At 49.3% G+C, this 24,064-nt stretch overlaps 1 protein-coding gene across 48 annotated transcripts in view; it reads right to left on the bottom strand.

Annotated features, from left to right (window-relative positions):
• The window catches only part of ST3GAL4 (ST3 beta-galactoside alpha-2,3-sialyltransferase 4), an 86,516-nt gene that overhangs the window by 45,689 nt on the left and 16,763 nt on the right, over nucleotides 1-24,064 (bottom strand). For 8 of the 48 annotated variants that reach the window (XR_012423883.1, XR_012423885.1, XR_012423881.1 and 5 more), the window contains exons 2-3: nucleotides 14,027-14,105; nucleotides 13,650-13,763 (exon numbers count right to left, since the gene is read on the bottom strand). The exons of 28 other annotated variants lie outside the window; for them this stretch is intronic. The gene's annotated coding sequence lies outside the window, so the exon portion shown is untranslated. Of the gene's footprint in view, nucleotides 1-9,783; nucleotides 9,902-10,059; nucleotides 10,176-12,769; nucleotides 12,918-13,649; nucleotides 13,764-14,026; nucleotides 14,106-24,064 lie in introns of those variants that run through there. 12 more of the 48 variants (XR_012423887.1, XR_012423888.1, XR_012423911.1 and 9 more) reach the window with 5 other exon arrangements.

Here is a 24,064-nt window from a genome sequence, read left to right as displayed (position 1 = left end):
GATTCAATTATCTCCACCAGTGTCTCCCATGACACACGGGAATTATGGGAGCTATAATTCAATATGAGATTTGGGTGGGGACACAGTCACACCGTATCACTGCCCAGCCCACACCAGCCTCACCAGGTCTAGGGGGCTAGCTAGGCATGCTCCCTCCTCTGGGCCTCTGCGATTTCTGCTCACTCAGTCTACAATGCTTTTCTCTAGACATGGGCTTGGCCATCTCTCTCCATCCAGCTCTTTACTCAGCTTCTCTACTTCCCGGCAACAACTCCACACCCAACACTGCAGGTCCCCTCCCCTGCTTGCAAAGATGTTTCTCTTGTTTTGCCTGCTGCTTTATCGCCCGTGTCGACAACAGTGCCCGGCACCCAGTGGGCTCTCAATACAAACATGTTGAATTAATAAATGGATCTGTTCATCGGATGGCATCGCCCCAGTGACGGTGGAATAGAATGGAAGAGGCAGTGACAGCAGGTCAGATATCCTTTGGCCCCTGTAGCACAGCCCCTGGCTGGACACTGCAGCCTCACCCCATCATTGAACACTGTGATCACAGCACGCCTGGGCACGGGGAGGCTTCCTGGCTCATTAGAGTTGGCAGAGAGCACAGTGAGTAACTGACCGGCTAACTGCCTCAGGGCCACGCATGGGAGGATGGAAACATCTCTCAGGCTGTCTGACCTTTGAGGGAAAGGAGCCGGACATGCTTCCACCTACAACAAAAGGCGCTCTCTGTTCCCACCCTCGGGCTCCACAGGCTACCCCCGCATTCGCCCCTGCAGCCTGGCTCTGCAGACTCCTGTATAGAAACATTGTATCACCCGTTTATCAGCTGCCAGTCACAAGACACCAACCACTTGAAAATCATACCCAGGGCAGGGCCCCATGGCTCATGCCCGTAATCCCAGCACTTTGGGAGGCCGAGGAGGGCAGATTGCTTGAGGTCAGGAGTTCAAGACCAGCCTGGGCAACATGGTGAAACCCCATCTCTACAAAAAATACAAAAATCAGCCAGGCATGGTGGCATGTGCCTGTAATCCCAACTACTTCAGAGGCTGAGGTGGGATGATCATTTGAGCCCGGTAGGTGGAGGCTGCAGTGAGCTGAGATCAGGCCACTACACTCCAGACCAAGTGAGATCCTATCTCAAACAAAAAGAAAAGAAAAAAGAAGATCATATCCTGGTGTCTGTCTGGGAGGGGCAGAGGCTTTGAATTCCCTTCTCAGGGTGAAAAAGCTAAAGCCAGTGTGACGAGGTGGGAGACAAGAGAGCAGGGCCAGGCTCAGGATACAGAAGACATCCAGGGCCTGTGTGGACCTGCCCCAGGTCCTGGTCAGGGGCTCCCGGGCACTCCTTCCTCCCAGGAGAAGCAACGCACCCACCCCAAGGATCTAAAGCCAAAGGTTCTGGTGTCTGGGGCTGGAATCTGGCTTCCCACCAGCACAGCCAGTGCCCTGCCTCGCTGACCCCAGATGCCTGTCATGAGAATGGTGGACTGCACCAGCCCCATCACGTCCCACTTGGTCACCCCAGCCCCAAGTGGCCACTGAGTATTTGCAATGGGGCCAGTCCACACTGACATGTGCTTTAAGTGGAAAATATACACTGGAGTGCACAGATTTAGTACCAAAAAAAAAATAAAATAAAATATCACCTTCATTATTTTATACTCATCCCATGTTGAAATGCCAAGATTTTGGCTATATTGGGTTAAAATATTAAAATGAGTTTCACCTATTGATTTTTACTTTTTAAAACCATGGCTAAATTTAAATGTTTTAAAAGTAATTTAAAATTACATGTGGCTTGTATTTCCAGCTCCCATTCTATTTTGACTGGACACTGTTGGGCTAGAAAATCTCCAGGATTCCTACTAGCTCACACTTCCTATGACCCAAAGACAGTGGTGTTCACCCTCAAGTGCCTGCTGGAAGCACCAGGAGAGTTTATTAAGCTTCATCGGTTCCCAAGGCTCCACTTCAGAAAGTCTAAATTAGGAGGGCTGAGATGCCTGTGGGGGTGTCCCGCTCATTCTGACTTGCAGTCAAAGCACATCAAAGTCAAAAAGACCTCATTCTTCCCCCTGCCTCCATCCCCCTCCTCCCGGGCCATCTGGTCCCTGGGTATGGAAACACATTCAAGGTGACACTGCTCCCCCCGCCAGCCTACACAATCACCTCTACCCTGCCTAAACCCAACCTCTTCCTGATCCCCGGATATGTCGCCCCAGTGCCTGAAAGGGGCAGGCCACCCAGCCACCCACCTCACATACCCTGCCAGAGACCGCACAGTTGGGCAGCCATGTTTGAGTTATCAAGCAGGTCAGATGAAACTGGTTCACCTGAGCCTTCTCTCTTCTGGCCAAGACCTGTGCCCTAGGCACTGGCTACTGAGACTAAACCCTGTCTCTGCCACTTGCAAGGCATGTGACTGCAGACCCTGCCCCATGTCTACGAAAGTAATACAATTAGCTGGGTGTAGTGGCACACACCTGTAGTCCTAGATACAGGAGGACCCCCTGAGTCCATGAGATTGACGCTGCAGTGAGCTATGATCGACCCCTGCACTCCAGCCTGGGTGACAGAGGGAAACCCTGTCTCAAAAAAAAAAAAAAAAAAAGAACAGGAGTTGGTCATGTTATAAATGTTGAGAGATCTGGAATCAGTGGTTGGGACCCAAGCCCAGACCTTTCTTCCGGCCTCCTCTCCTCCCAGCCACAGTTTTCTCCCTGCATGGGGTTCAGACTACCCAGTCCAGAGAAGCCTCCTCACTCCCCACATCCAGCTCTGTCACATCCTGCTGCTTTATTTTCTTTGTGGCAGTTAAACCATACTGTTCCAAATATCAATTAGACTGCACACTCCGAGCAAGCAGGCACTTCTTATGTCCCATAGTATCTCCAGCACTAAATTTAATGCCTGACCCATGGTAGATAATTGACAAATATTTAAATGAATGGAGGTCTGAATTCATCAGCAAACAATAAGATGACTGTGAGCAGAAAGTCATCAAGTTAAAACATGCCAGGTTTATTTTGAAAAGACCTGGGCATCTAAGGCACAAGGGGCTTGCTAGAAGCTTATACTGGAAGCTGGCAGAGCCAGAACACTTTCTGCCAAATGCATGTCGACGAGCTCACAAGGACCCCCTTTTTCCCCAGGCAAATGATGTGGTTTCTGCAGAACTGGGCTGTCATGTCCGACTGATCTTAACCACTTACCAGCTCCATGTCTGCTGCCCCACGTCACTGATGTCAGACAATAAACTCCATGCAGTCCCAGGAGAGCTGAAGGCTTGAGGACACCCTAATACCAGGAAATCTCCTTCCTCCCTACTTATTTCCCCCTAAAGAGGGTCAACCTGAGATGAAACCCCAGGACCAAGCCCCAGGAAGCGTAAGGTACGTGTGGCCTCCGGGAGCCAGTGAAAAGGGGTACGGACTCAGACCCATGGGCCATTCCAGTCACTGGCCAGGTGACCTTGACAATCTCAAAAGCCTCAGATTCCTCATCTGTAAATTATGGGTAACTGCCTTCAGGTCAGTGGTGTTAAGGAAAATAATTGTGCGTGTGTGTGTATATATATGTGTGTGTGTGTGTGTGTGTATGTATATATATGTGTATATACAAACACATGACCAAGTTATCACAGGTGTTCTGAGCCTCAAAACACACCCCAGTATTTCAACTTCACAACATTAGGTATGGGCCAAACACAGAGCAAGAACTCTGTATCTGGAAGGTGTCAGTGACACTGGGTTCCGCCCTCCCCAGACACATGGCAGCCCTTCTCCATTCAAGCACTGGCCCAGCCCAACAAAGAGAGAGATCCACTGCCACTGGCCCCACCACGACCCCAACCACACTCAGCTCCTCCTCCTGGCTGCTGGGTCCACACCATATGCCACACAGGACCTTGCGGCAGCCAGGGAGGCAATGAGAGGCACTGCCACCCAGGCTCTGCCCTGCACTGAATGCAGATCCACCTATTGAGCCAGACTCAAGGGCTCATTGCTGGGGTTAGGTGGGAGAAGGAGTGAGGAAAAGGAAGGAGACCACATTGGGGAAGTCACACTCTGTCTTTCTAAGTGCCGCACCTCCTAGAGTCAGCACCCAAGCCCCTGATTAATCGCTCTCCAAAGCAGCACCCCCACTCCAGAACAGACCTTTTCAGAGCTGTTCTACCACTCAGCAGGCACAGGGTTGCTAAGTTCTCAAGACATCATGCTTTGAGTAAGTCAGGCATAATGCACGTAATCAACAAATACTTGAATATATCAGCACTCCCATAAAACAACAACAAAAACAAGTGAGCAAAGGGAAAAGCAAGGGACAGGACAGGATCAAGCAATTGCACTTCTGGGTATGTTCCCAAAATATTTGAAACCAGGATGTCAAAGAGGTATCTGTACACCCATGTTCATAGCAGCATTATTGACTTCGCAATAGCTAATGTGGAGGCAATCCCCCAAGTGTCCATCAGTGGATGAACAGATCAACAAAATGTGGTCTGTGCATACAATGGAATATTATCCAGCCTGAAGAAAGGAAATTCTGCTACCAGTATGGATCAACCTTGAAGGTACTATGCAAAGTGAAATAAGCCAGTCTCGAAAAGACAAGTCCTGTATCATTCCACTTATAAGAGATACTCAAAGTAGTCAAACTCATAGACGCAGAAAGCAGAATGGTGGCTGCCAAGGGCTGTGGGGAGACAGAAAGGAGGAGTTTTTGACTAGTGGGTAGGATGTTTCAGTTTGGCAAGATGAAGAGGGTTCTGGAGATGGATGGTGGGATGGTAGCACATTCTGAAAGTGCTTAATGAAAACTGAACTATACACACAAAAACAGTTAAGATGGTAAATATAACCTTGTGCTTGTGCATTTTACCATAACAACCACCAAAACAATCAAAGGAATAAAAAAATAAAAGAAAAAGCAAAGAACACAAAAAGGCAATTCACAGATTCAACCCCAACACTTGATGGACATATGAAAAGATGCTGCAGCTCACTCATGACCAGGGAATACAGACTAAAACCAAGGATCATTTCCACATTGCTGGTAGAGGTACAAATTGACACAAAGGCTTAGAGGAGCACTTCACAATATTGAATGAGGCTGAAGATGTGCATATTTTACAATCTGGTAATTTCATTTTGAAGTATAGAAGTACAACCCACTCCAGGATATTTATTAGGCAGTGCTGCAATAGCAAAAAAAACTGGAAACAACTATCATCAGTATAGCCATGGCTAGATACACTGTGCTACATTCATGAAACTGAATACTATATAGCCATGTCAACTGAAGAAATCAATCCATATGGGTCAACTGGGATAAACCTGAAGACATAATATTAACTTTTTAAAGTCATGCCTGTAATCCCAGTACTTTGGGAGGCCAAGGCAGGTGCATTGCTTGAGCCCAAGAGTTTGAGACCAGCCTTAATAACATAGCAAGATTTCATCTTTATTTAAAAAATAAAAAACAAAATAAACAACTTAGCTGGGCTTGGTGGCTTATGACTGTCACCATCCCAGTTCCTCAGGAGACTGAGGTGGGAGGATCACTTGAGCCCAGGAGATGGGAGGTGGCAGTGAGCTACGATCACCCCACTGTACTCCAGTCTGGGTGACAGAGCAAGATCCTATCTTAAATAAAACAATAAAAGTAAAAACTTATGTTAAAAGGTGTTGTAAAAACAAAGTATGAGTCCAAAACAACACTATTTATGTGTATAAACAGTGTGTGCTTGTGTGTATGATGAAGAATTAAATATAGGTACACACCCAACTTTAAGTGATAATTATATTCTGGGGAGATTGGGAAGAATAGAAGAGGTCACGGGGCATGTCTTTGGTTCTATACTTGTAATACTTTATTTTTTAAAGGAGAAAAATCTAACATCATATGAGAGATAATATTCCCATTTGTTCAACCTGGCAGATTATCACACGCAAGTCTGTTACATTAATATTTATATAGATGAAATATTTTCATAATAGAGATAGTGAAGAAATATAAATTGAGAAGCTAAACAAAGAAAGATGAATATATTCATCTACATAAAATTTAAGTGAGACAGCAAGTGCACAAGAGAGAGGGAGGAGTAGAGAGAAGACAAATGAAACACTTAAAAGACAACTGAGGCCCGGCACAGTGGCTCATGCCTGTAATCCCAGCACTGTGGGAGGCCAAGGCGGGTGGATCACCTGTCACGAGTTAGCGACCAATCTGGCCAACATGGTGAAACCCCGTCTCTACTAAAAATACAAAAATTAGCCAGGCGTGGTGGTGCGCACCTGTAATCCCAGCTACTCAAGAGGCTGAGGCTGGAGAATTGCCTGAACCCAGGAGGTGGAGGTTGCAGCGAGCCAAGATCGTGTCATTGCACTCCAGCCTGGGCAACAAGAGCAAAACTCCTTCTCAAAAAAAAGAAAAAAAAAAGACAACTGAAAAACTAAAGTACATTTGCAACCTATACATATCAGTAAATTCCCTGAGCCTATAACATGTTCACGTAAATTAGAAAGAAAAACAAAACAAGAAACCTAATTTAAAAATAGGCAAAGGGCTAGGCGCAGTGGCTCACGCCTGTTATCCCAGCACTCTGGAAGGCCAAGGTGGGTGGATCATTTGAGATAAGGAGTTCGAGATCAGCCTGGCCAACATGGTGAAACCTCCGCCTCTACTAAAAATACAAAAATTAGCCAGGCCCACGTGGTGGTGGGTGCCTGTAATCCCTGCTACTTAGGAGGCTGAGGCTGGAGAATTGCTTGAACCCAGGAGGTGGAGGGTGCAGTGAGCCAGGAGTGAGCCACTTCATTCCAGCCTGGGAGACAGAGCGAGACTGTCTCAAAAAAAATAAAGTAAAATAAAATAGGCAAAGAACATGAATATTTACCTTAATGTAAAGAAATGAATGGCAAATAAGAAACTATGGTCATCTACATCTACAAATTCCAACGTGACGGAGACATCGTATTTCATCATAACAGCAAAACACAAGGGGCCTGAGCTCTCACGGATGTACAAGGAAGTAAAAACTAGGGCCACCTCGCGGAGGGAATTTGGCCCATGGCCAGAACCTCATTCTAAAAAGTTTCCTATGTTTGCACAGAGACTTGTCTATCAAGATCTTCAACAGCACTTTTTCTAAGAGCTTAAGATGGAAAGAACTTGAAATCTACTCACAGACAAGGAAACACTACGCAGCTGTGAAAAAGAGGGTGCAAACCTATGCAAAGTGCTGGTATCATCTAATCTCCAAAACATAGTATCCATAGTATCAAAACGTAAGATGGGTGCAAAACAATGATATCCATATCTCCAAATGCACTTTCACAAAACAGTTACATGCATACCGAGATATGTCTGTACACGAATAGGTTTACTCAGAAGGATGCAAAACAAAGGCTATGGCCTCTCAAGAGAAAAGTCCTGGGGACCAGAGGTCTGGAATGAGAGTGACTTATGCTCATATTCCCATCTGTACTGTTTACCTTTATAATTTTTTTTTTTTTTTTTTTTGGAGATAGAGTCTTGCTCTGTAGCCCAGACTGAAGAGCAGAGGCCCAATCTCAGCTCACTGCAGCCACCCACCAGGCTGAAGTAACCCTTCCACCTCAGCCTCGCCAGTGGCTGGGACCACACGCACATACCACCACGACCAGCTGGTTTTGGAAATTTTGGAGAGCTGGGGTCTCACCACGTAGAACGGGCTGGTCTCAAACTCTTGGGCTCAACTGACACGCCTGCTTCTGCCTCCCAAAATGCGGAGATAAAAGGTATGAGCCATCACACCTGGCCTGCTTACCTTTTTCAAACCGGTGACTGTGATATCCTTTCAAATAAAATTTGATTTAAAAAAGAGAGGAAGAAAAAAAAAATACTGAAATCTCACACTTGGAGGTGAATTCTGGACCAACCATCACTGCTGTGAGTGAGTGCGAACGACCTTTCCACATCTCAGGTTTTCTTCTGGGTAAATGGGATTTTAAAAAGGCACTATCTTGAAGGGAGGTTGTATGAGCAAATGACGTAGCTCCAAAGACAATCACTGAAATGGAAGCAGCCGATCTCAGACCCTAGAACACGCATCCCCTGCGCCTCTCACTGACAGGCCCTACTTGCCTACCTGTGTCCTACCCTGAGGACACAAACAGCAGTGGCAGAGCACCAGCCACAGCACGCACCCTGGGCAATCACGGCCTGGCCAGGGTGGCAAGTGAGGCTGGGCTCCAGCCCTCCCCCTGCTTGCCAAACTGTATGCTCTGGTGCAGGGCTTCTCCAACGGGGCGGGGGAGAGAGAGGTAGGGGGGTGCATTCCCTTTCCTAATCTACAGGAAAGTGTTGTAGAGATTAGCAGCAACACCATTCAGAGCAGCTAACTTCCTCCTCTCTTCTCCAAGTTAAAACAGCACAGTGCAAAGATCTGGGTGTGCACAGACCTGGGAGTCGCCAGAAGCACCCCAGGGGAAGCTGGCAGAGCCACCCATCAGTGTTTGTCTTTCTCCATGTCATTTCCCCTGTACTCACAAGGATATCCTTCTCATGAGCAGGTGTGGCTTCTGCAGAGTTGACTCCAGCCACTTTTTGTCCAGCTGTACCCACTTCCTAAGTCTGGGACAGCTGGCCAGCCCTCTCTAAAGTGAGGTCACCCACAGACTAACCTGTGTGGTCCCAGGAGAGCCACAGAGGCCACATCACTCCTTCCCTACTTGCTCCACAGAAGGGCTAGTGGAATAATACCCCTGTCCCAGCGCAGGCTGGGGACCCCAAGGCCTCCCCAGACCATGAGGCTGGACAGGTCAGCAGAAACAGGAGCCACAGGGCCTGCCGGCCGAATGAAAGCAGGGAGGGCACTGACTCGAGCACCATGGCAGGAGAGAAACAGGGTGACATGCCTGTACTCATGGCATTCATCCTCGGGGGACACAGACAGACAGCAAACAGGATATGGTGGAGATGACGGGACAATGACAACCACAGGACCACTAACAAAGGGCATGGGGGCAGAGAGTAAGGGCCAGCCCTTAGCCACTAGGGGGTTAGAACCATGTCTCCGAGGAGCTGGCTATAAACCGGAGGCCTACATGAAAGGCAGCCATGGGAAGATGGGGTAGGCAACAGAAGGTTCCAGACTGAGAAGTGCCCAAGACCACCCTGAGCTTGTTGGGTCCAAGGCAGGGAGTCCCATGCAATGGCAGACAGCCAGGAAGGAGAGGGAGTGCCAGGGAGGCCATGGGGACACATGGTATAGATGTCACAGGCCACCCTAACAGCTAAGATTCTACGTTTGGGTGTCATGAATGTCACCGGAGGGCATTAATAACAAAGAGTGACACCACTGGATTCACTTTTTTTGTTGAGACGAGGTCTCACTATGTTGTTCAGGGTGGCCTCAAACTCCTGGGCTCAAGGGATCCTCCCACCTCAGCCTCCCAAAGTGCTGAAAGTACAGGCCTGAGCCACCACGTCCTGTCCTGAATTCACTTTTAGATCATCCCTGGGGCTGTGCTGCAGCTGCTGTGCATAATTTCACTCTAGTTTTCAACCAATTGATGGGGGAGTACTCTTTCATTCTCATTTACAGATGGGGAAACTGAGGCACAGAGGGACTACATCAACGGTCCTAAGACCAGACAGCTTGAAAATAGTGGAACCAGGATCTAAAATTCAGCCAGAACTACTTGTAATCCCTATGCACCCATGAAATTTGGGATGAGCCGTCTGGAGCTCAGAAACTGACCAGGTGACCCGGACCAGGTACTTAACCTCTCAGAGCCTCGGAGTCCTCGTCTTTTAAACGCAGAAAACAGCAGCAAGTCCTCAAAGGTGTCCTGAGTCTCAAAACATATCCTGGTATTTAACGTCTGCAGCTCCAGCAGGGGCTGGGCACAGAGCAAGCACTCAGGACCCGGAAGGTGCCAGCGACACCTGGCCCTCCCCTCCCAGGCACAAGGCAGCCCCTCTCCATTCAAGCTCTGCCCCAGCCCAGCAAAGAGAGGGGTCCTCAGCCACTGCCCCCACTAGTACCACAGTCACACTCACCTCTCCTGGTCTCTATGTGACACAGGACCTGCCATGGCCAGGGAGACAGGCAGAGGCACTGCCACTCCCACTCTGCCCTGCCCTGACTCAGATCCACCCATGGCCCAGCCTCAAGGGACACTGCTGGGGTGCGGTGGCATGCAGAAGGGGATGGGGAGGAGGCCCCTAGGGAGGTGGCTCTCCATCTCTCTCTCTCTGGGAGTAGCACTTCCTGGAGTTTGTGCCAGGCCCTGACCAGTTCTGCCCCATTCAGCCTTCCCAGAAGGCCTGGCACACAGATCCCTCAGCCTGACCAGACACCAGCCTCCTGTCCATGGTGCGCCCCACAGGCAGGCCCCCCACACCTGAGCAGAGTCCACTTCCAGAACAGTGCTCCCTATGCAGGTGACACACTTTATCCAAACCCAGTACCCCAAAATCCCCAAGCAGGGACAGTAAAGGTAACGTTCAGCCCTGCGGTCCCCACACAGGTGCCACAAATTCCAGCCCTGCCCCACAGCACAGCCTCTGAATTCAGGCTCTCAGCTCTGGTTTTGAGTGCCTTGGAGCATCGCAGATCTGGGCTCAGAAACCCCTTTCCTCTGCCTCCTCCTGGAAGGAACCCTCACTCGGCAGACCTTGTACTCCCACCTCCCCCCACCAGAACATCTGCTGGGCACTGAGATGGACACCATGGTCAGCCTGGCGCTCGATGAACAAGTTTCTGGAACTATGCAGCTGAGGGTCTGAGGGTCCACACCTGAAGTCCCATGAGTCCCATTAGGAGCCAGCAGGGTTAAAGGGGTTGAGCTGGGGAGTAGCGAGGCAGGCTCGCCAGAGGGGAGGGCCCTGCACTGGGAGGGAGAGTGGGGCAGGGCCCCCAGATGAGGACTTGGTGAAGACGAGGGTGGGCAGGAAAAGCAAGCCCTCCAACCTGCAGCAGCCTGTCCCTGGGAACAGAGAAGGCGCCAAGAGATTCCCTCTCCAGCTTGCCCCCAGCAGGGAGTCCAATCCCTCAGAGTAAAGGTGGGCCATGAGGGAGGGAAGACGAGGGGAGGAGGGGCCTTTCTAGGTGTCCAGGGCCCAGGCTCTACGCAGTAGCCCCTCCAGTGAATCTGCCTGAACAGGCAGAGCTGCATCCACACTCAGAGCCTGATGGCACAGATAGCCCCTTCCAGCAGCTCTCCGGTCCCGTCTGCTCACACAGGCCCTCCCACGTCAGTAACCTACACAGGCTTCTCCAGCACAAACACACTAGTCCATACTCAGGCACCTGCAAGCCTGGTCACACACACACACACACTCACCACCCCCCTACACATACACCCAGCCCTCAGACCTCCTCCTCTCTGCCCCCGCCCCCCATAACCACATACAGCTTCCGGGGCTTGAGGGCCCCCCTAAGCCGGGGCACTCTCTTCCCCCATTCCTCAGGGCTGGCCGAGGCTGGGCTCAGCTGCTGCTGCTGCTCTACCTCCCTCAGGCCCACTGGGTTCCTCCCACCCCAGCTCTGGCTCCTGGAGACTCTGTCAGCTTGCAGGTCCCTGGAGCTATCGCCAGGCAGCCCAAAGCCTCTAAGGGGCAGGGAGTGGCTGTGCCAGCCCTCAGGGACCTCTTTCCTCCAAAGTCAGGGAAAGGGGAACCCTGGGCTCCTCGCCCTCTGCCCAGCCAGGCTCAGCTCCCAGAAAGATTCTGGCTCCTGAGAGGAGACCCAGCCACAACTAAGAGCCCCACAGTGTGTCCCCAGTGGGCCTGGGGAGTGTCCTGGGGCAGCCTGTGGCCGTTTGGCCAAGGGTACTGCAGAGCCTGCTGCCCCATGGAGGGCACCTGGCCCAGCACCCACACAACACACACTCACTGTCCTCTGGGCCCGTCTCAGCCTCTCCGCACCTGCGCTTAGTCCCAGTGACAGGGACTGTCCTCCCAGCCCAACCAGCACCCAAATCCAGGAATCTGCAAGGCCTTCCTCCAGCGGCCCCGCCAGCCTGCTCACTGCTCACACTTTCTGGGCTCAAGCCCTGAGGCTTCAGCAATTTCATGGTCATCTGCACCCATACCTGGGGGAGTGATGGGAGGGACAGACTCAGGCCTGTCAGGGCCTGGTCACTGCCTGGGGACGGAGGATTCCAGAGCCTACAACTTGTTCAGCAGGTCTGGGCTATGGCCCACACCCACTTCTGCACACAGCAGCCAGCCCAGGGTCCCATGGAATACCCCAGGGCAGAGACACTAAATCAACTGAAGGAGGTGCCAGGGGTCATGCCAAGTGCCTGAACCCTGGCTTCTCCATCTTCTGTGAGGCCCCAAACCCAGCCCTGGGTAATCTAAGGTCCTGGCCAGCGCCTCCTCCTCCTCCCAGCCCTGAGGAACCATCCTTGTTCTCAAGGTGGAAGAGCTCAGCCCTCAGTCCCCTGCAGCCTGGGATAAGACCCACCCTAAGGGCTGGTGCACAACCAGAGGCTCTTCCCAAGGAAGCCTGGTGCCAGAAAACCCAGACACTGAGGCACAGACCAGACACAGAGCCTGGGAACACCCAGAAGAGCATGCCCCCCAGGGTCACATCCCCCAGGGTCCCGGCCCCAGTCGAAGCCAGGAGAGCTCAGACGTCCCCCCAGTCCTCCTGGCCACCCCTGCGTGGCTGTTTCCTCATGCCCAGGAGAAGCTGAAGGGATCGTGGCCCAGGATCCTCCTACCCCCACCCCCGAGAACACACCCAGGACCGGCAGCTCACCTGGCCCTGCAGGGCTGCCAGTCCAGCTGTGCCCCAAAGAGAACATTCGCTTCTTGCTCTATTTGGACAGCTGCAGGGTCAGTGATGCTCAGGAGAGAACGTCTCATCACGGAGTGGGGAGTGCAGTGATCAGGGCCACAGGCCCTCTGATGGGGGTGGGCCAAGGCCAGAGCTGCATCCCTGGATGAGTGGGCTGGGAGGGGGCCCCGGACCAGCCTGGCAGGGCACACGGACAAGCTGCAGTGATTCTGCCCTCTTGAGCACGCAAGAGGAGTGGTCAGAGGGGTTCTGGAACCAGGGCTGGCACCTGGCTGGAGGCAACGGAAGCCAGGAACTGATTCCCCTTTTAATGGCATTTATTCAGTTACAGGCTGGGGCCAAGGACCAGCCTCCCAAGTCCAGCCCAACACCTGACCTCACCTCACCCCAGACAGTCCCACAGCCCCCTCCTCAGCCCTTCCAGGACTGGTGAGAAAGGTCCAAAGAAAAGACGACAAAGCATCCACAAGCAGAGGTCGGTGGCTGGCCTCCACCCTCCCCTCCCCAGGAAGCAGGAGGTAGAACTGGGTGGTCAAGACCAGCACTTTCCCCTCCTGCTCCCACTCTCTCCTCCTCTCTGGCCCTCACCTCCTGCCCTCTCCTCCTGGTCCCTGTGTCCTTTCCAGCCATCCCATCCTGGTGTCTCCTGGTTCCCATCTCCACCTCCTCCTCCTTTCCTCCTCTGCCCACAGCCCCCGGTTATGTAAGGGGCTTGGGAACACACAGAGGGAGCTTTGTTGTCAAACCAAATCCATATGGAGCCGGAATGGGTCACAGTAACTGGTGCCCATTTTCTCCATCCTGGCAGGGCTGGGACTCCAGGCAGGGAACTTCTACACACCTCTGTTTTGGGAGGCAGGGGATGAACACTGGTCCCAGGGCTCTCAGGCAGCTGAATGGGTGGCCAGGGATCAGTCTCCACTATGAGAGACCACAGCAGGGGAGCAGCTGGTCTCTAAGGCAAAGCAAAGCCACAGTGCAAAGCCAGGGTCTCAAAGCCGACAGAGGCAAGCTCTGGGCCAGGGGCAGGGCAGCACCACAGCAGGCCTGGGGTGGGGAGGGGCTGTGCACATGCACAAGTGCACCCATGTTCTTGTCTGTGCAAGGATGCGTGGCCATATACCCTCTCTCACACACTCATCTGCACACTTCCAGGCATGCATGTAGAGACAGAAATGCACGCATCAGCCCAAGCACAAAAGGCTGTTTTGTGCTCACCTGGATGGGGGCTGAGTAAAAATCTCTCTGCTTTGGCCAACTCCCTCCATTCCTGCAGATACCGCTGGGGCAAAGAGCTCTGGAGAGAAGAGGGTGGAGGTCACCGGTCAGGGAAGCTCCATCAGCCAGCTCTTCTTTGGAGATGCTCAGGCTCCAGAAAGATGAAATCCCACCTACCTGCTGAGGAGGTCTCTAGTGCTAGGGCGATTCGCTTTATTTGACAGGTCATCCACCAAATAAGAGTTTACAGACCTAACGGCACTATCATTGCCCTTATCACTCTCAGTCTTCTGGAAAGGCTGAATGGAGAAATGGCATCACAAAACTAAAATGAGCTAAATTAACAGAGTCAACTGGATTATCTTGGCCAAAAGAATTACCACCGACCTTTATGGCAAGAACATCAACCCCCCGTGGAACACACAAAGTGGCCCTTCATGAAATAAATACTGAACGACTTGTGCCTTTCATAATAGAACTTCATTTATCCAATGCACTGTTGGCTCTGATACGACTCAATCCTGCAAGGCCTTGATTTATTATGCCAAAGTATATTCCGCCAGGTGAAGGAGGCTTTCTGTGAGCTGCCTACTGATGATCCCACCTTCTGTGACCTGGAATCTGGACACTGGCTCTTTTTTTTTTTTTTTTTTTTTTGAAACAGTCGCGCTGTGTCGCCCGGGCTGGAGTGCAGTGGCACAATCTCAGCACACTGCAACCTCTACCTCATGGGTTCAAGCAATTCTCCTGCCTCAGCCTTCCAAGTAGCTGGGATTACAGGCATGCGTCACCACGCCCGGCTAATTTTTGTATTTTTAGCAGACATGGGGTTTCACCATGTTGGCCAGGCTGGTCTCAAACTCCTGACCTCAGGTCACCCGCCTGCCTCAGCCTCCCAAAGTGCTGGGATTACAGGCGTGAGTCACTGCGCCCAACCAAGACTAGCTCTTTTGTAAAAGACAGCAGAGAACAACTGCCCCTGAGCCCTGTTGAAAGAGACTACACCAGTTTCTTCTTACTATTCTCAGCGTAGTAAAATGTCAGGATCTTGAACCTTGGGTACATGTTTCACAGCTAATGAGAGCTCTCTTAGACTTTTGGACTTGTCAACCCACATGTGATTTAAAATTAAGGATACCCAGCCGGGTGTGGTGGCTCACGCCTGTAATCTCAGCACTTAGGGAGGCCGAGGCAGGTGGATCACCTGAGGTCAGGAGTTTGAGAACAGCCTGGCCAACGTGGTGAAACCCAATCTCTACTAAAAATACAAAAATTAGCCAGGTGTGGTGGCAGATTCCTGTAATCTCAGTTACTCAGGAGGATGAGGCAGGAGAATCACTTGAACCTGGGAAGCGGAGGTTGCAGTGAGCTGAGATTGTGCCACTGCACTGCAGCCTGGGCAAAAAGAGAGAAACTACGTCTCAATAATAATAATAATAATAATAATAATAATAATAATAATAATAAAATAAAAATAAAATTAAGGATCCCCAAGAGAAATTCTTCCATAAAAGTAGATGATATTGGCTGGGCACAGTGGCTCATGCCTGTAATCCCAGCACTTTAGCAGGCTGAGGCGGGCGGATCACGAGGTCAAGAGTTCCAGACTAGCCTGACCAACATAGTGAAACCCTGTCTCTACTAAAAATACAAAAATTAGCTGGGTGCAGTGGTGCGCACCTGTAGTCCCAGTTACTTGGGAACCTGAGGCAGGAGAATCGCTTGAACCCGGGAGGCGGAGCTTGCAGTGAGCCGAGATCGCACCACTGCACTCCAGCCTGGGCAACAGGGCGAGACTCTGTCTCAAAAAAAAAAAAAAGTAGATGATACCACGAAATAGACACAGGTTTCCCAAGACAATGAAACAAGACTCCATGTCGCTCCCTTCCATTGACTCAGACTTCTTTTTGTTTGGTTTTAGCACAAAATGTTCACACTTTTAGTTTTGTTAGGGAATTTCATTATTCAAACTGAATACCCTCTAAGATCTACTGCTCAACACGAAGCCATTCTCACTACTAAGCAAACAACTGCTGGCTACGTCATCCTCTAGATAAATGGAAACAATCAAAACTAATATTAGAACCTGCTCCCATACACACTTGAGTGAGCAATTCAGGAAAATGGCATTTCAACCCTATGAAAAGGGTTGGTATCCTTCCCTTGGCAGGTTGGCTGATATTTATGATCAACCAGGGTAGCACTGGGAAGAAGCAATAGAGGCAAAGGGATGGCCCACAACGATGATTGATGTCATGAATGGTAACTTATCTCTATGCACAGAAAACACGAATGGAACTGGGCCTAATCTAAGCAGTGTTCCAGAATCCCTCTGTAATCAAATTCTTAGGTTTGACACAGATTATGAAGACTAGACTCCTATATATGACACATATAAAATCAGAACATGACCACGAAAGCCTCAACCATATCATCAGAGAACTTACTAGAACTAGACATTGGTTCAATGGAAACACTACAGGAAAACTGTATGCCTCAATAAGATCTGCTATATAAAGTAAATAATCATCTTGCTTATTGGACAGATCAATGCTCATGTCATATTTGGAAAGAAAACCAATCATCCCTTTGGGAGGCCGAAGTGGGCAGATCACGAGGTCAGGAGATTGAGACCATCCTGGCTAACACGGTGAAACCCCGTCACTACTAAAAATACAAAAAATTAGCCGGGCCTGGTGGTGGGCGCCTGTAGTCTCAGCTATTGTGGAGGCTCAGACAGGAGAATCACTTGAACCCGGGAAGTGGAGGTAGCAGTGAGTCGAGATCGCGCCACTGCACTCTAGCCTGGGTGACACAGCAAGACTGCATCTCAAAGAAAAAGAAAACCAATCATCCCTAATTGATGATGGCATACAGTCATTTTATCAAATTCATAGAAATGTTTTTTGTTCCTACTCCAATTGAAACCATAACCATTCAACGTGGCACTGTGCAGATGCAGATGTGACCAAGAATAACCATGACATTTGTATCACCCCTAACTGGTGGGTAATAGGATCCACTTTGACCCTTTCTATCAATAACACTGAATTATTCATGTTATGCAGCAACAACATATATAAAGATGTTCCACTAGCCAGTCTGGATCTGTGGTTTGGGCTATCTTCTACCTAAAATGACTAGATATGACTCTTCAACTGCCATACAAATCCTTAACCTTTGAGTCATTTGTACATAAAGTGACCCTTCACAAAAGAGAATCATAATATCCCAGACACAATCTTATGAAGGGGTTCTGGATTTCATACTTCTGTAAGAGCCCTTTTCTCTCAGTTGAGAATGTCTGAATTGAAAAAAATCAATTAATATTTTAAATTTTACCAACCTCTGAAAAAAAGTTTAAATGACACTTCGAATTATCTTCAGCAGTACAATCTGGGATGAATAAATTGGCCTAGTAGTACTGTATAATAGAAGACTTCTTGCTACTTTAACTGCTCAAAAAGGGAGACCCTGTTCCCTAATTGGTAAAAAGGTGTAGTTGGCCGGGCGCGTGGCTCATGCCTATAATCCCAGCACTCTGGGAAGCTGAGGGAAGTGGATCACCTGAGGTCAAGAGTCCGAGACCAGCCTGGCCAACACAGTGAAACCCTGTCTCTACTAAAAATACAAAATTAGCCGGGTGTGGTGGCACATGCCTGTATTCCCAGCTACTCAGGAGGCTGAGACAGGAGAATCACTTGAACCTGAAGGCAGAAGTTGCAGTGAGTCAAGATCACACCACTGCACTCCAGCCTGGTTGGGCAAGACAGAGTGAGACTCCATCTCAAAAAAAAAAAAAAAAAAAAAAAAAAAAAAGTTGTTGTTGGCCAGGCCCGGTGGCTCACACCTGTAATCCCAGCACTTTGGGAGGCTGAGGTGGGTGGATCACCTGAGGTGAGGCGTTCAAGACCAGCGTGGCCAACATAGTGAAATCCCATCTCTACTAAAAACACAAAAATTAGCCGGGTGTGGTGGTGCACACCTGTAGTCCCAGCTACTGGGGAGGTTGAGGCAGGAGAATCACTTGAACCTGGAAGGTGGAGGTTACAGTTAGCTGAGATTGCGCCACTGCACTCCAGCCTGGGCAACAGAGTGAGACTCGATCTCAAAAAAAAAAAAAAAAGTGTCGTTTTTATGTTAACAAATCAGGTATTACCGAAAATTTAAAAAACTTTAAAGAACACACAAGAGTTTTTCATGACATGGGCACTAACTCCTCCATTGATTCACTCAGTTGGTTAAGTCTTGGCTCCTGGGAATCTTTGCTCAGAGGAATCCTTCAACCCTTGGCTATTACTCTCCTTATAATTATTATGTTTACCCCCCTGGTGCCTTGTATTCTCTCAAGGGTTCTAAATGATTTCCAACAGCTGCTCGAACATCAAATGATTACCATGAGGATCATTCAACTTGAGGAAAGCAACACTGACTATGTAACTGCTAACTGTGGCCAAGGAATTCTGATCCCCAACCTACCTGCTGATCATGACAACAAGAACATCTACCTGACTCTGTCCCAGCGACTACATCAGTGGTGGTAACAGAGAGTAATGCTGTGTTATCTAGTCACACTATCAGCTTGCTGAGAGAATAACAAAAAGCAAGGAACTATTAAAGCAAAATTTGGAGAACAGGCCTGAAAAATTCCTTACCAAACAAAACCAATGAGGCCTTAACAACAGCCTTAACCTTGCTTAAAAGACAGCATAATCAAATCTTAACTGGGGTTATTTATGGTAAATGCTTCTGTTTGACACAAATAAAACTTCAGCCAATCATAAAAGGCCAACTAACATATGGTTATGTGACTAGGAAACTTCCAACAAGGTAAACCAAACAAGGCAATTTTGTAATTGCAACCAACTAAATCAAATAAATTCTTTAATTTGCTTTCACATTCACCCTCCCAACACCTGCATCTGAAACTTTGTCATTGGGCCACTAAACCTTTTTTGGTTTTCTGTTTCCCAATTCACTTCTCACACAAATAAACTCTTTAAAATATTATTGTGCCTGAAATTCTCTTTCACACAGGTAATATATTTTATTTTATATCATTACTGGCTTTCAAGTATTGCCTACTATCCTGTGACCTCTGAAACTGAAGACATTTTAATACCAAGAGCCAATCGGAGTAACTTACTATAGAATACGCTCTATGATATACTGTAATTTCGTATTATATAACTCTGTGTTTTCCTGTCTTGCCTGTGAGACTACGACCTCTGTGGCCAGGAACTTCTTTATATCTCTAGGTTCTATTAAACTGCCAAGAATGCGGCAGATGTTTTATAGACGTTTGACAAACAATAATATGTGAATAACGATGTATTGCATGGCGAATTAACAACTGAAACAACATACTGCATGTTCACTTTGTGCGAAACCAGGATCTCTTACTCATGGCTGGGGGCAAAAAAAAAAAAAAGGAGGAAAAGAAAAAGGAATCAGGATCTCACAATCACTGCCCCACTAACTTTGAGGGCCACAGAGTTCATTGCTGCGGGGTCTGTCTTGTGTATTACGGGATGTTTAGCAGCATCTCTGGCCTCTACCCACCAGACACCAGTAGGAAATCCCACTCCTCAGGTGTGACAAAATGTTTCCAGACGTTTCCAGATGCTGAAGACCACTGTGCTAGATGCTTCTAAGGGCTGTGCAAGTATTAAGTAAGATCTCAACCCGGTGGGTTCAACATGATAATTACCTCCATTGTGGAGCCAGGGAACTAAGGTGAGAAAGGGGTCAGTCACGGGCCCAGATTGTACAGCTCGTGAGGAGTGGAGCTGGGGCTAGAATTCTGCCTCCTCTGCCCAGAACACACCCCAAACCCCCACATCATACAGCTTCTTGGTTTTTGTTTTTTTTTTTTTTGGTTTTTTTTTTTTTTTTGAGACAGAGTCTTGCTCTGTCACCCAGGCTGGAGTGCAATGGCATGATCTTGGCTCACTGCAACCTCTGCCTCCTGGGTTCAAGCAATTCTCCTGCCTCAGGCTCCCAAGTAGCTGGGATGACAGGCACCCGCCACCACACTCGGCTAATATTTGTATTGTTTCAGTAGAGATGGAGTTTTACCATGTTGGCCAGGCTGGTCTCGAGCTCCTGACCTCAAGTGATCCACCCGCCTTGGCCTCCCAAAGTGCTGAGATTACAGGCGTGAGCCACCGTGCCTGGCCCCTACAGCTTCTTCTAAAACCATCCTGTGCAGACTGGCTCCCTAGCCTCCAGGATCCCTGGGATGTCCACCCTGACCTATACAGCAATTAGGGGAAGGGGCTTCGAGCACATCCAAGTCCTTCAGAGGCTCTGCACAGTGACAAAGAGCCTGTCGAGCCCGTCCTCAGCCACGCTTCCACACGAGACACAGTCTCTAGCCCCCACAGCCCAGGTGTTCTCTGGAAGCTCTGGAGTGCGTGTTCAAGGCACACAGCTGTATTTGTGGGATCACTAACGTCTGCCAGCTGGACACCAGACTTCCATGAATCTGACCATTTTTTGCAGCCACATCCCACCACTGGCACGGACTCACTCTCTCCGCTGTAGGCCAGGTCTCCAGGGCTACGGACTCCTCTGGCTTCCCTGCTGAACCTCAGCGCCGGCCTGGGCTGTACCTGCTTCCACACATTCCACAGCCTGTCCAGGAGTGAGTCTCCACTGTGTCTGCCAACCCACAGCGATTCCTCTCGGTTTAGTGTCCACCGCCCACATTCTACAGGGGACTCAAGCTGGACTGTGCAGTTAACGTCATTAATACAACTGCCAGGTACAGCGAGAGCAGGCTGGGGAGTTCTCCCACAGGGTTAGACGCCACTCGGATACAGATGGTCCACTAATTGCAAGTCCCCAGAACAGACCGGTCATCTGTAAAACTCCTCCTCAGCTCCAAAACCTCCATGGGCTCCTCTTCTCACTCCCGGGGAGAGTCCGGGTCCTTGCTCTGACCCACAGAGACACATGAGGTCTACTGGCCAGCACCTCCTCCCTCCTTGCCTAACTCCTCTCCGTGGAGGCTGCTCCACGAACCAGCCTCACCAGGTCTCGGAGGCTACCTAGGCATGCTCCCTCCTCTGAGGCTTTGTAATTTCTGTTCACTCAGTCAGGAATGCTCTTCCCTAGACATGGACTTGGTTATCTCTCTTCATCCAGCTTTCCTTTTCTCTCTCTCTCTCTTTTTTTTTTTTTTTTTTTTTTTTTTGGAGACAAACTCTTGCTTTGTCGTTCAGGCTGGGGTACAGTGGTGTGATCTTGGCTCACTCTAACCTCCACCTCTCGGGTTCAAGCAATTCTCGTGCCTCAGCCTCCCAAGTAGCTGGGATTTCAGACGTGCACCACCATACCCAGCTAATTTTTGTATTTTTAGTAGGGATGGGGTTTCCCCATGTTGTCCAGGCTGGTCTCGAACTCCTGACCTCAAGTGATCCACCAGCCTCAACCTCCCAAAGTGCTCGGATTACAGGGATGAGCCACTGTGCCTGGCTTCTTTGTCCAGCTCTTTACTCAGCTTCTCTACTTCCCAGCAACAACTCCACACACCCAACACTGCCGGTCCCCTCCCCTGCTTGCAAAAATGCTTCTCTTGTTTTGCCTGCTGCTTTATCACCCGTGTCGACAACAGTGCCCGGCACCCAGTGGGCTCTCAATACAAACATGTTGAATAAATAAATGGATCTGTTCATCGGATGGCATCACCCCAGTGACGGTGGAATAGAATGGAAGAGGCAGTGACAGCAGGTCAGATATCCTTTGGCCCCTGTGGCACAGCCCCTGGCTGGACACTGCAGCCTCACCCCATCATTGAACACTGTGATCACAGCACGCCTGGGCACGGGGAGGCTTCCTGGCTCATAGAGTTGGCAGAGAGCACAGTGAGTAACTGACCAGCTAACTGCCTCAGGGCCACGCATGGGAGGATGGAAACATCTCTCAGGCTGTCTGACCTTTGAGGGAAAGGAGCCAGCCAGGCTTCCACCTACAGAAAAAGGCGCGCTCTGTTCCCACCCTCGGGCTCCACAGGCTACCCCCGCATCCGCCCCTGCAGCCTGGCTCTGCAGACTCCTGTATAGAAACATTGTATCACCCGTTTATCAGCTGCCAGTCACAAGACACCAAACACTTGAAAATCATACCTTGGTGTCTGCCTGGGAGGGGCAGAGGCTCTGAATTCCATTCTCAGGGTGAGAAAGCTGAAGCCAGTGTGAGGAGGTAGAAGTCAAGAGCGCAGCCCGGGCCCAAAGTAAAGGACAAATCCAGTGCCTGTGTGGACCTGCTCCAGGTCCTGGTTGGGGGCTCCCCGGCACCCCTCCGTCCCAGGAAAAGCAATGCACCCACCCCAAGGATTTGAAGTTAAAGGCAAAATTGGGGAAGTTGCACTCCCCACGTCCCATCTTTCTAGAGGCAGTACCTCCTAGAGTCAGCACCCAAATTCTTGATTAATCCATCTCCAAAGCAGCACCCCCTCTCCAGAACAGACGCTCTCAAAGCTCCTCCATGACTCAGCAGGCACAGGGGTGCACAGTACTCAAGATGTCAGGCTTTGAACAAGTCAGGTACAGTGCATGTAATCAACAAATACTTGAATATATAATATCAGCATTCCCATGAAACAAAGAGAAAAAAACATGGAATCAAAGAGAAAACAAGAGACAAGATAAGATCCCGCAATTGTGCTTCTGGGTATATACCCCAAAGAACTGAAACCAGGATATCAAGGCGAGATTTGTACACCCATGTTCATAGCAGCATTATTCACAATAGCTGATACGGAAGCAACCCAAGTGTCCATCAACGGATGAATGCACAAAATGTGATCTATGCATACAATGAAATATGATTCAGCCTGAAACAGAAGGGAAATTCATGTAAAGGAAATATTATGGAGTTTTGCTGTACAAAATCCAAAGTGGGCTAGGTGCAGTGGCTCACGCCTTTAATCCCAGCACTTTGGGAGGCCGAGGCGGGCGGATCACCTGAGTTTGGGAGTTCGAGACCAGTCTGACCAACATGGAGAAACCCCGTCTCTACTAAAAATACAAAATTTGCCAAGTGTGGTGGTGCATGCCTGTAATCCCAGCTACTCGGGAGGCTGAGGCAGAAGAATCACTTGAACCCAGGAGGCAGAGGTTGCGGTGAGCTGAGATCGTGCCATTACACTCCAGCCTGGGCAACAAGAATGAAACTGTCTCAAAAGAAAAAAGAAAAAGAAAGAAATTCTGACATACACTGCAACATGTATCAACCTTGAAGACTGCTATGCAAAGTGAAATAAGCCAGTTACAAAAGGACAAATACTGTATCATTCCACTTATAGGAGGTACTCAAAAGCAGTCAAACTCATAGACACAGAAAGCAGAATGGTGGCTGCCAAGGGCTGAGGGGAAAAGGAAATGAGCTACTGACTAGCAGGTAGGATGTTTCAGTTTGACGAGATGAAAAGATTTCTGGAGATGGATGGCGGGATGGTAGCACATTCTAAATGTACTTAATGCCACTGAACTACACACATAAAAAAGGTTAAGATGGTCAATAGAACCTTGTGCTTGTGCATTTTACCATAACAACCACCAAAACAATCAAAGGAATAAAAAAGAACACAAAAAGGCAATTCACAGAATAAATTCAAACACCTAATAGACATAAGAAAAGATGCTCAGGCTCACTAGTAACCAGGGAATACAGATTAAAACCAAATTTAGTTTCTCACACATTGCTGGTGGGAGTACCAGTTGATACAAAGGCTTAGAAGAGCACTTCACAATATGTAGTCAGGCTGAAGATGTGCATACCTTACAATCTGGTGATTGCATTTCCAGGCATAGCCTCGAGTGACCCTCCCTTGTACGGGACACCCCATTCAAGCCTGTTTATTAAGCAGTGCTACAAGAGCAAAAAATGGAAACAACTTTAACTATCCTCAGGAGAGGGATGGCTACAGAAGTGGTGCTACATTCATGCAACTGAATACTATATAGCCATGTCAACTGAAGAAATCAATCCATATGGGTCAACTGGGATCAATGTGAAAACGTAACATCAACT

This window comes from Macaca fascicularis, chromosome 14 (assembly GCF_037993035.2).
Source record: "Macaca fascicularis isolate 582-1 chromosome 14, T2T-MFA8v1.1".
Taxonomy (NCBI): domain Eukaryota; kingdom Metazoa; phylum Chordata; class Mammalia; order Primates; family Cercopithecidae; genus Macaca; species Macaca fascicularis.
This window is presented reverse-complemented; position numbering and strand designations above follow the sequence as displayed.